The sequence below is a fragment of the Gossypium arboreum genome, chromosome 3 (genome assembly GCF_025698485.1).
Source record: "Gossypium arboreum isolate Shixiya-1 chromosome 3, ASM2569848v2, whole genome shotgun sequence".
NCBI classification, from domain to species: Eukaryota; Viridiplantae; Streptophyta; class Magnoliopsida; order Malvales; family Malvaceae; genus Gossypium; species Gossypium arboreum.
In genome coordinates, this window is record NC_069072.1 from 122,598,332 (window position 1) to 122,610,470 (window position 12,139).

Consider the following 12,139-nt stretch of genomic DNA (forward strand, 5'->3'; position numbering starts at 1 on the left):
CTTTCTTTTCTTCCTGACTCATCATGTTGACGAAGCACGCGTCCCATGGAATTCCTGAATACTGCCAAGTACAACATCAGCGGCCTATCTAGGCTAGGTGGCATCAGTATTGGGGCATTGGACAAGTAATGTTTGACCTTGTCGAAAGTCTTCTAGCACTCCTCATCCCAAACGCCTGGGTTGTGTTTCTTAAGAAGATGGAATATGGGGTAGCATTTCTCAGTTAGTTGTGAAATGAACCGAGCAATGTAGTTTAGTCTTCCTAGAAAACCCTGAACTTCTTTTTGAGTGCGTGGTGAAAGAAACTGTTGTATAGCTTTTACTTTGTCTGGTTCGATCTCAATCCTCTTTTCACTAACTACAAATCCTAGCAATTTTCCCAAACTAGCCCCGAAAGTATATTTTGCTAGATTGAGCTTCAACTAGAATTTTCTCAATTTCAAGAACAATTTCCTCAAGACTTGTACATGCTCTTTCTCTGTTCAGGATTTTGGGATCATATTATCAATATAAACTTCGATTTCCTTGTGCATCATGTTATGAAACAAGGTTACCATCGCTCTTTGGTATGTTGCTCTCGCATTTTTCAGTCCAAATGGTATCACTTTATAGCATAATGTTCCCCACATGGTTACGAATGTGGTTTTTTCCATGTCTTCAGGATACATCTTTATCTGATTATATCTCGAGAAACCATCCATAAAGGAGAACAGTGAGTAACCTATCGTGTTGTTCACTAAAGTGTCGATATGCGGCAATTGAAAACTGTCTTTCGGGCTGGCTTTGTTCAAGTCCCTGTAATCTACGCACATCTATACTTTTCCATCTTTTTTAGAGACGGGGATGGTATTGGCTACCAATTCTGAGTACTTAACCACTTGTAAGAAACCAACATTGAATTGCTTATTGACTTCCTCTTTTATTTTTAGTAAAACATCGGGTCTCATCCTTCGGAGTTGTTGTTGAACTGGCTTGCACTCTTCCTTTATAGGGAGCCGGTGTACCACAATATCAATATCTGACCCCGACATGTCCTGATATGACCATGCGAAGACATTCTTAAATTCTTAGAGTTACTCAATAAGGTCTCGCTTTGTCTCTACAGTAATGCGAGCTCCAATCTTTACCTCTTTTTCCTCTCCTAAGCTCACAATTTCTACTGACTCTTTGTAAGGTAGGATTTGTTTCTCATCTTATTCTACCATCCTAAACAAATCAGGAGATAGGTTACAGTCTCGATTATCTTCCAAATTCTGAGAATCCTCCATACACATTTCTTGTTCAAAAAGAGATTCTGAGTCAGTAGCAGTGTCGCTCATATCATTGATATCTGGAGACCTGTTATAGGGATGAAGAAAAATTCAAAGAACAAAAGAATCTAATAATAATTATATATATGGTATGGTTATGAATGAAATAAAAGAATAAAAGAATATTTGCTCAAGATGATATGCAAAGATTTATTTTTATTGAGATAAAGATGTTGGACATAAGTCTATCTTATAAAAGGATTCTTATTGCTCCTAGGTTTAGAGCAATAAGTGTGTTTTGAACATTACTCTGAATTGGCTCTAAAAACTGCAGGAATCTCTTCTGCAGTCTAGTTGTTTAGAACACTTCCAGGTTCATAGGGGCAGATGTCTGATAAATTTCCTCCCTAAATTCTTTCTTCAGATATGGTGTTGATGTTTAGATTTCCAAACATTTCCTCAGTGGTCTCTTTTCTTGACATCTTTCATTTAGGGTGAATAGTTCCTTCTGACGTGAAAGCTCAGGATATATGATGAAAGTCGCGCTCTTCTCCTTTCTTATTTCTTCTCCAACTCTCTCTTCTTTTGCTTCACATTTGGCCTGTATCTTAAGCTAAAATGGTCTCGTTTTTCCTTCAGCATAGGTGCCTCGACCCTTCCTTGTAGGCATTTTTCATGTCCTCTCCCAGGCATGGCTCCTTTTTCAACCATCAGTTGCAGGCCCATCCTTATAGTTCTGGAGATTTTGGGCATCGAGATCTTGTTCCCTTCGATAATGAAGGTTGCATTCACGAACTCTAGCAATCGAAAGGAACATTCTATCGCTTCATCATCTGCCCCTATATATGGCGCGTCACTGGTTACTGATGCAATAATGTCTTCCTCCGTGTTTATCATTACCAGCCGACCTTCTGTTACCAGCTTCAATTTTTGGTGCAGTGATGAAGGCACTACCCCCGCTAAGTGAATCCAAGGCCTCCCCAACAAGCAGTTATAAGAAGGCTTAATGTCCATCACCAGGAAGTTTACCTCATATGTGTTTGGGGCAATTAAACGGGGTATTTCAATCCTTCCTATTACCCTTTTTTCAATACCATCGAATACTCTTACTATGTTTTGGCATGTCTTCATATGAGAGCTATCCACAGGCAACCTATTCATTGTGGATAAGGGTAAGACATTCAAGGCCGATCCATTATCAATTAACACCCCTGGCAGTGTATATCCCTTGCAGCGGGTGGTAACATGCAAAGCCTTTATAGATCCCATGCCCCCTGGCAATATTTCATCATCATTAAAAAAGATGAAGTTGTCAGCACTTATATTGTTGACTAGGCGGTCCAGCTTGTTTACAGAGATATCGTTAGCGACATAAGCTCCGTTTAGCACTTTCATCAATGCGCTACAATGTGTCTCTCAGCTTAAGAGTAAAGCCAGTACCAATATGCAAGCTGGTTGTTTATGTAGCTACTTTACAACGCTATACTCCCTATGCTTTAGGAATTTCAAGAATTTCTTAGGCTCTTTCTCAATTATCAGCTTGTTAACAGGCAATTCAAATCTGGACACCTTCTATTTCTTTTGTTCAATCACCAAGGCTTTTCCTTTTGTGGGCTCAGCTTTTGTATTTAATGTATCATAGCGCCTCCCACTGCACGTGTAGAAACCCACATCCTGGTCCTCACTTGAAGCGCCAACCAGGTTCTCCTCTCCTGGGATCGTCACTTGCAGGCATACTTCCATAGAATCTTTTTGCTATCCTTGTAGGGAAGAGCTACATGTCTCTGAATTATGACTCTTAGTGCCATTCGAACTCCTGTTTCATTGCTTTTTGGTCGTGTGATGATTACTACCGGTTGATTTACTTTGTGGACCTTCTCTATTGATCCCTCATCTGAAGCATAAACTTCTCCTTCTCTTGATCCCTTGACCTCCTCATAAAACTCTATCTATTTATTTTCCATCAACTTTTGCACTAACGCCCTAAACTCAATGTATTCTTGGATCCCGTGACCCTCTTTAGCATGGAACTCACAGTAGTTCCCAATCCCTTCAAGTCTCTCTTCTGAATCATGTTTGATTAATCCTTCCTCTACCATTTTCTTCCAAACCCATTTCAGTAGGGTTTTTACTCCCGCTACATCCGTCTTGGTTCTTTTCCCTCCATTCTCAACTATCATATTTACCCCTTTATAGGAATGACTGGGCAACAGATTTCCTGCCACATTAGGTCCTGATGAGTCATCCAACTTCACAATTCCCATCTTAATGAACCTTTCGATCAATTTTTTAAATACAGTGCAGTTCTTAATTGAATGTCCTATGATCCCCGCATGGTATTCGCATTGAGTATTTGAGTCGTACCATTAGAGGAACAGAGGTTGCATAGGTTTTAGGTAGAAAGAGGATACTACATGTGTGTCAAACAGACTCTGATGCAACTCCTTATATGTCATTGGTATAGGAGTTAACTGGAGCCTTTTTGTATTTGGTCTTGGGTTGGATTTTGGCCTTGGAGGGCCCTGATGGCTAGTAGTCACCGTCTTTGGCTAGCCCATAGTAATTGGTTTCGAATAACCCTTTTTGTATGTACTTACATTATTCACCTTGTTTTCGTTCTTCCTCGGGGCCGATCTTTTAGAGTTTTCCCCCGCGTCTTTCTTACCATTTCTCACTGCGTTTTTGATCATTTCACCGAACATCATTATATCCGAGAAGCTCTTAGGGCATATTACCTGAAGCTCTCATTTTGCTTCTTCTCCATATTCTGCAACATGATTTTTTCCGGTGCCATATCTGTTACGTAACCATATTGTTTCATGAAGGCCTGTGCCAGATCCTTCCATGAATTAATTTCGGCACGACTTAGTTGATTATGCCATTTGGCCGCAGCCCCAGTCAGGCTGTCTTGGAAACAGTAAATTAACAATTGATCATTACATATCTTGCCATCTTTCGACAAAACATCGTGATGTGAGCTTCAGGGCAGCTAGCCCCATTATATTTCTAAAACTCCAGGGTCTTAAACTTGGGCGGGAGCACTAAATCTGGGACCAAACTCAGGTCCTTAGCATCAATTCCGCAAGGATAATCAACATTTTCAATTTGAATTTTTCTTCTAGCCATCTGCATCAACCTCAAGTTACTTTGGCAGTTCCACTCTTGTTTTTTCCATTTCTGTCATATCATCTAGATCAGGAACAAAAGGATTGGTTGGGTTATCCCCTGGATTGGAACCTGAGCCTGTTTGGTAGTTTATCGGAGATGAGGTACTTGTCTGATATTAGGGCCTGACGTTAACGGACACCCTTTTGTGGATATGCGTTTGGATGTGCTTGGGTGTTTGTTGGGGTAAGGCCTGAAAGATAAACAGTGTCCTCGTTATCATCCCCGAAATTGACCATAGGGCTCTTTTCTTTTTCTAGCCCTCCAGTTAGCAATTGGGTTAATTGGCTCATCATATTCCTTTAGGATTCTAGCATCTGATCCCTTACATCTTGTTGAATTTTGGCCAATTGTTCTTGCATCTGTATATGCAGCTAATCTTGCATTTCTTTTTGCATTTGCTCTAATCTTTCCAATCTTTGGTTTATTTCTTTGGTTTTGACGCGAGTACTATAACGATGTTCGGTTGGTTGAATCTTGTTGGTTTCCATATTAACTGAAATAATTTCATTTTAATTAGGGTCTTTTCATGAAATTTAATGCATATGATGCAATGTAATGCAAATGCATGAAATGAATGCAAAAAGAGGCATTGATTCTAATTCAATTCTGTTAGAACAACTATACTAGAAAACAAATTTCTTTACATAAAACGGATTACATATATAGCTTTGCCGTAATGCTCAAAGCTTTAACTTTCCTAAGAAGCCAAGCTAACTCTCGACCTCGATCTGACTCTGACTCATTTCAAACTCAGCACATCAGCCTGGACTGCTAAAGTTTGTAAATGATCAGCCACCTCTCGTACTTAAGTCAAAGCTGCACCCATAACATAATCCCTATCTCTGACCTAATCTTAATATCGATGAAGTTGCTCTTGCCACTACTCGTTACTTGCTTCCAGGAGTTCAACTCGAAGTTCACAGTTTTGTAGCAAGATTTCAAGTTCTTTTATCTTTCCTTTTAGCTCTTCAATTTTGCTTAAGCTCGCTTTCAGTTCAATTGTTGAGTTACGATTACGATATTGATGAAGTGACTTTTCTAGTTCTGCTACCCTGGCTTTTAATCCTACCTTTTCACTTTCGCATTCCAATAGGTCTCTTTCTAGAGCATTTTCTCAAACCTGGGCATCTTAGCATTTCTTTTCAATTTGATCGGCTATATTCTTCTCTTCTTTCATCTCTTGCCACCATTGTTCTGATGTCTTTCCTAGCCTGATAGTCCTCATTGATAAACACAACTTCTTAAAATCCGTTTTTAGACTGTCTAAATCCTCTTCGGCCTTATTATTTCTCTTTCTTAATTTCTTAGCCACTAGCTTCTGAACACCAACATCTAATCCCAACTGTATTTTTTCCTCCTCCAATTGTTCTATCTTCTTCCCTAGCTCCGAATTCCTTTTCTCAAAATCCTGCTTTCTGATCTCTAGCTCGGATGGGACTACTTGCAGGTGTTCTTTCATCGATCGAATGCCTTCTGGACTTAACATAGGGATGTTGTCATTGACTCTTTTACCCCACCACCAGTTATATTTGGGGGTCGTCAAGGGACCTGCAGCAAAACTTTTCATTCTGGGGGTTTGGTTCCAAGTATTAGATATCTCTCAAACCTTTTTCTTGTAGTTATCACCCCTATATACAAACTCGCACTAGGCCAATCCTTGCGTTGTTAAAATGAATTGCCTTGATCTATATTACTTCAACACCAGCAGAGGAGCATATCCAGCAGCCCTCGATATCCCAAGTAGAAGGATCTAGTTGAAGTTTCCACATCGATATAGAATCTCAGCAGGGATCATCCAAGGAGCTTTCCATTCGACATCTTCATCCTCTAGACCCTGAAGAATTGCCATCCATTTCTTCTTTGAAATGTCATCTCGTCTTGGAGTGGCTACAAATTCTTTGAGCGGAGAGTAATTCTCGGAGAATGCCCAGTAAAAGACCTTTTCCACTTTCCAAAAATGGTTGTGAAACCAAACTAGTAGGAGTTGCGTACACCTGATGAATCTTCCTTCGCCCGCTCTTCGGCATGCACTCAAAGGTCTAAAGGTTTTGACCAAGATTGCCAGGACGGGCATGACCTTTTTATCTAGCCGATCAAACAAGTCTGAAATTGCCTCGTCTACGTGCCTTAGAGCGTTAGGGAAGATTACTAACCCGTAGATGTTCAGAGCCATCAACCCTCTTTTTTGTGTCTGGATGTGCTAAGATCAAGTCCCATAAACTTCTCTAAGGAATACACTTACTATCTCCTTTTTGCTTGATCCGGGCCGCGACCCATTGCTCACTCATCCCCGTGATGCTCATCAACTTCTTTACAAAAGTCGGGACATTGACGGCTCTAGAATAGGCCTTATCGACCCAAATCTTTGGACAATGAAGCAAGGTTGTATATTCCTCCACAATAGGCACCAAATCTGCCATCCCAAAGGTAAAACAGTTGTAAACAGAATTCCAAAATTGAGCCAAAGCTCTGAACAGGTGTTTATCCACTTTGATGTCGAGTAGATAAGGCAAGTCACCATAATTACCATAAAATAATTGCTTTGTTTCATCGTCCCATTGATTCCACACCTCTTTCAACTCTTAGAGGTCATTTTGGGTTACACTAACACGAGTGAAATCCCACAATTCTGAAACGTACCCTTCCGTCAAACTATCACCTTTCTCAAATTGTGTTTTCTCAGACCATATTTGGACAGCCTATAACACCCCTTACCCAAGTCCGAGGTCGAGACTGGGCACGAGGCATTACCTGACTTAAATGCATGCATACAAGCATTTCCGAGTTGCAAAAACTGGATCAAATTTAAAACTCTTCAATTTTAATCTAGAAATTCTTAATATGGGCATACGAGGCCTAAAACACACTTTGGAAACGATTTGGATTTAGTCCGAACACCTTTGAAAACTTTGTAAAATGTCACTTAAAACAGGGGCACATGCCCATGTGGCCATTTTGACATGGTTATGCTAAAGGTCTGCGTGGTTCACACGGCCTAAGCATGAGGGACACGCCCGTACCCCAAACTCGTGTGGAATTAATTAAAAAATTCAAAACTACAGGGGTTTTCACACGGCCAGGCACACGCCCGTGTCTATAGCCTGTGTCCCTCACACGGCCATGACACGCCCGTGTCACAGCCTGTGTGTAAAAACCTTGAAATTCTATTTCTGACATCAGCAACCAATTAGGGGCACATGGCCAAGGCACAAGCCCGTGGCCAGAGGCCGTGTCCTCTACACGACTGAGACACACGGTCGTGTCTCTGCTCATGTGTTTACTACCATGCATACTGACTTGCAAATTCGAGGTGCAGGGGACACACGGTCGAACAACAAGCCCATGAAGTTGACCGTGTGTCAAACACGACCTAGGCAAATACCCGTGTGTCTAGTCGTGTGGATAAAAATAGGCTATCAACCAAGCCTTTTTGCCACCCTTACTTACATCAACCTACAAAACAACTCATACCACTAAGTCACACAGCAACACAAAGCCAATTCAACCACAACAACATATCTAATACAACCACATTACACTTTAACAACCTCACAAGTACTTGATTAGTCATGCAATTTACTCATCTATGAAATCATCATCATTTGTATATAAATCATGATACTATTAGCCATTATCCTTGGTCTTATACAAAATAAAAGGGTTTCACCCCAAGCCAACACATTTGGCCAATTAACAATGACACAAAACTCAAAGACAAGATCTTATACATGCCATAATTAAAATAAAAGAACTAATTATACCAAGTGCTTCAAATGATAGTGTGAACAAGGCCTCTGACGTTCTTTGATCCACGGACTAACTTGGCGGCACTACAAGGAAATGGAAAGGAAGAGAAGTAAGCACAAAGCTTAGTAAGTTGCATGTAAATAATGAAATAACTATAAGTTACCATAAGGGATCATACTCCCAGCATATCTCAATTTGCACATGAAAGTAAGGATTTATAAACACTACTTGCTCATATTTGTTTCTCACCAATCATACAACATTGATTTGAACTCACATTTCATAATTCGTGTAAAATACACAAGTAGTCATAGGCACAACTTACTCATTTTCCTTCCTTACTAAACATAAAAAGTAAATGAAGCTCGTGTTTCGTAATTCTCATTTAAGTACCTGTACCACTCACCATATGGTCATAAGTTCTTTCATTTTGATATAAAGCATAAATCTCTCGTTGAACCATTTGGAATACTGCAGGAGATTCAATAGCCCCAAACATGGGATAAGATGCCGACGCCATGTCCCAGACAAGGTCTTATACTGGCTAGTACATCAAAGTCGATGCCATGTCCCAGACAAGTCTTACATTGACTTTCATATATCGAGCTAGTTGCCATGTCCCAGACAGGTCCTACACTGGCTCTCATCTATCAGTGTCGATGCCATGTCCACTATAGGTCTTACACTGACACACAATAAGCTGACACCATGTCCCAGACAGGTCTTACACAAGCTTGTATATCTCGAGGCTGATGCATGCCCCAGACATGTCTTACACTAGCTCTCGTCTCAATGTCGATGCATGTCCCGGACATGTCTTATACTGACTTGTATATCTTCAGACCGATCCATGTCCCAGACATGTCTTACACTGGCTCTCATTATGTGGTCAATGCATGTCCCAGACATGTCTTACACTAGCACCCATATCACCCAATGTCATGGCATTAATATCCAATTCTATTCCTAATGTTCAACCAGGAGTCTTTATTACATTAATTTCTCAACATGCATACCCATATTCACAATCAAAACAATTTATGCAATATCAATTCAATTATATATCATAACAATATAATTGAATTATTAACATACAACTTACCTCAGATTACAAAACGTAGGCGACTAGTCGGTTTAATCTACTTGCTTGGCCTTTCCCCAGTCTAGGTTCGGATTTTGTATTTCTTGATTTAAAATAATAAAAATTCACTCATTTAATAACTAAATAAATTTAGACAATCTAAAATTCATATTTTTTGTAAAATGACCATTTTGGCCCTAGACTTTCACAAAATGACCATTTTACCCCTAGGCTTGAAAATTAATTTTTATCAAATTTCTTCATGTCTTAAGCCTAGCCAAGCTCTTTTTACTCTTATAGCAACCCAAAATTTCCATTATTTCACCACATTACTATCTATTTTACAAATACTACAAATTAGCCTTTTTTTAGGTGTTTTTCATGAACACCAATTCACAAAAGTTGTTTATTAAGCAACTAAGATTCATTTTCTTCCATAAAATTTCAGGAAATATCATAAATGCTCTCATGGTGAATCTCTAAGCCTTTAACCATTTTGCAAAATAGTCCCCTCAATAGGTAGCTCATGCTACAATGGTTCCAAAAGTACCAAAATCATCAAAAATAACCATCTAAATCACTTACTTGAGAGAAGAATAAGCGTGATACGAGCTCGCCTCGTCTTGAGTGGAGTCGTATGTAGATTGCCCGATCGTCTATGAGAAGAAGTTGATGAGTATGGAATAGAGAAGTGATTCCGGGTTTGAAAGAGACTTGGGTATCAAAGTTTAGGTTCGAGAATGGTAATTAAGTTTAGGTTTAAGAAAGAAAGAAGTTGGGATAGTTGGTAGGTTGTTTATGGTTAGGGAAAGAAACGAAATTTGATTGAATTGGAATATTTGGGAAATGGACGAAATATGGTATGGTTGGTCCTAAGAACAAGTTGAACCGATATTAGCAAATATCGACCCGAGACTTATTAGTTCTGAAGAAGGGATGGTTAAAATTAAATGGACCTCGACCCACTATCTAGGCAGATAGGAACCTCGGTATAAAGGGTTTTGAACGCCACACTAAAACTAGTGATAAGTTCGGTTTCGTGAAAGAATTAGGTTGACGCCACTACTAGGTAGATAAGCCAACGAAAATCTTAAACGAGACTTAGAGAAGAAATTCTTACAAGAACAAAAGTTTGGCTATATAAAATTTGGTAAAAAGTCCCTTTACAAGAAATAAACAAACTATTTATAGTTGTTGCAAAGGCTAGCCGAATAGCCATTTTAGGTAGCTAATTAACCTTTTGTTTTCTTCCTAATTAAGCTAAAAAATTCCAAATTTTTTTAGGGAGTTTCCTTGAAGCTTCTTGGCTTTGGAGAACTCATTGGGCGGCATTCTAGAAGCATTTGTTCAGCTGGAATTAATGGCACATTTTGGGAGCTGAAATGCATATTTAAATTTGACATTGGAACTTGGAAGCTTAATTAAGCTGATGCTTGGAAGAGTTGAATGGTATTAGCATTTAAATGAGCTTCTTGAGTAGTTGGCCGGCCATAAAGTGTGAAAACAAATCAATGGACAGCCCCTCAATGTGAACGCATGGTTGTTGGTGTGAAAGTCTTGAATGCCAGCTTCGAAAATTGAGTAGCCACGTTGGGGAGAATAACCATCAGCTGATGGTGAATGTTGCATTGACCGAGCCATCATGGCTTTTGGGAAAACCAATTCAGCAACTTTAATTTGTTTAAATGTCGTCCCATGCATTGCACCTGCATACACAAATTAATTCAGCATATTAATTAATTTAAACACATTAATTTCGGCTGCTCAAGACACATTTAAAACTTGTAGTAGCTAAGACAATTTAATTATGCAAGGTTAAGACATGTATTAAATAGGCTGGAACTTAGACAAATTTAATAGCAAAAATCGGCTGGGCAAATTTAATGAGCAGCTCATTTAAAACCGGTCTTAAACTTGACAACTTAATTAGCTAATAAATTAAGCTAGTTTAAGACACCATTATACCTATATATAAAGTCTAGATTATGACAAATTAATTATTAAGACCTAATTAACTAATTTAGCTAACAGCAAATTAAATGATTTTATTCCAGCAAATTAAACGAAAAAAAATAAAATGAGCAGAAAACAGGCTCTTAAGCTAAGTTAAGCTGATTTGAGCTTGAAGGAGAATGCATGGGTCGCTCGGCTTGCTGATCCAAGAGCTTGCAATAAGTCCAGCAACGGTTTCACCCCAAACTCTATCAACTAAGGTTGTTGTTGCGTCTTTGAATCTCTTTGCTCGAGCTCGGGTAATCGGTCCTACGGGCAACTCGAGAGAATCTACATTAGTAGCTGACAACTCGGGAGGTGTGGTCGTATCAAAGCGGCTGAAAGTTTCAAGCTCCCATGGCTATTTCTTGGAGGAAAAATCGGTGGAAGAAGGAAGAGAGAAAAAAAAGATGACAAAATTTTCTCTTTATTTTATTTATTAGTCAAATACATCACCTAATGCCAACAACCCTTGATTTTTTTGACTGTCTTTGTCTCAATGGCCGGCTATGCCTTAAAAATTGGCCTATTAGCATATTAAATACCCCTACTTTATAATCTATGGCCATTTAACACCCTTTCCTAGCAATTCACAACTTTTTCCCTTTATGCAATTTAGCCCTTTTTCAAAATTAAGCTTCCACGCGCTAAAATTAATCCATCAAATTTTTCATGCACTCATATAATCATCCTATAACACCAATTTAATAATAAAATAATTTCTCTGACTTCAGATTTGTGGTCCCGAAACCACTATTCTGACTAAGTCCAAAATCGGGCTGTTACAATTCTCTCCCTTAGGGATTTTCGTCCCCGAAAATCTTACCGATGAATAGATTCGGGTATTGTTCTCTCATGGTCTCCTCGGGTTCCCATGTGGCTTCTTCGACTCCATGTCTAT